Below are 1031 nucleotides of genomic sequence, written 5' to 3'. Positions count from 1 at the left end.
CAGCAACTGTTTGGTTACCAACATTCTTCAAAATATCTTCTTTTAAAGAATGCTTGTAATTCTGAAAATTCTAATAATTATATAACTAACTCAAGGCCTAATACTAAACTCTCTTCATATTTTTACACATGAAATGAACAGATTTCTGATGAACTCTTTCTTTCTTTTTTTTATGTGGAGCCAGTTCAATGACGTTCTGTTGTACAGCACTCGAGGGATAACATCAGCCAATCAGTTTACAGTGCACAGACAACTTCCTCTGCGCGGCATGACAGTTAGAAAACTCATCAACCTTTATGCAGATGTTATTGATTGGCATGAGAATCCACCCATGAGAAATCTCTGTCTGTGTGTGTGTGTGTGTGTGTGTGTGTGTTCAGATCCGGGAGAGTGAGGACGAGTGGGGCGTCCCGCACTCCTTCACACTGATGGTACAGCAGCAGTCACTGGTGGTCGCCGCATGGTAATCATTCGCAATATCTGTGTGTCATCAGCCAGACAGCAAGTACAACAATAGAGACTGAGCAAGTCAACAGTGCATTCATTTGAACTCTGCCCATTGTTTACACACAGCACATTTTCAATTGATCGGTCCAGTACAGCTTTTTCAGTGGATGCAAGAGTGTTAGAGGTGCATATATGATGGATGCCTCAAAAACATTCAGGTCTCTTGTCTCTTGCAGTTCAGAGTCAGAAATGGAGAAATGGATGGAGGATTTAAAGATGGCGGTTGACATGGCTGAAGAGTGTAATGGACTGACCGCTGACCTGCTGTCTGCTAGCAAGGATGTTAGTAAGTGACACATGATCATTTGTTACAAAATACAGTTACCATAGCATTAAAATAGACCCTGTTTGCGTTCTTAGTACATCTTTATCAAAATATAATATTTCGCTCCACCTCTAAAATGACTTTCCTTTTTGGCAATTTGTCATGATCCAATTAATTTTCACAGAGTAAAATTAAGTCCTGCCATGCATTTTTTTGCATATTAAATATCAAATTTCGCTTTGAAATAAGTACATTATAA

The 1031-nt window shown here is 39.2% G+C and overlaps 1 long non-coding RNA gene across 1 annotated transcript; it reads left to right on the top strand.

The window, feature by feature from the left end:
* Nucleotides 1-186: 186 nt before the first annotated feature.
* LOC107736123 (uncharacterized) lies at nucleotides 187-785 on the top strand. The gene is made up of 3 exons (XR_001639589.1): nucleotides 187-274; nucleotides 381-463; nucleotides 684-785. It is a non-coding gene; the product is annotated as an uncharacterized LOC107736123 (long non-coding RNA).
* Nucleotides 786-1031: the final 246 nt, after the last annotated feature.

The sequence above is a fragment of the Sinocyclocheilus rhinocerous genome, unplaced genomic scaffold (assembly GCF_001515625.1).
Source record: "Sinocyclocheilus rhinocerous isolate Xijiao unplaced genomic scaffold, SAMN03320098_v1.1 C36496441, whole genome shotgun sequence".
In the NCBI taxonomy this organism is placed as follows: domain Eukaryota; kingdom Metazoa; phylum Chordata; class Actinopteri; order Cypriniformes; family Cyprinidae; genus Sinocyclocheilus; species Sinocyclocheilus rhinocerous.
This window is presented reverse-complemented; position numbering and strand designations above follow the sequence as displayed.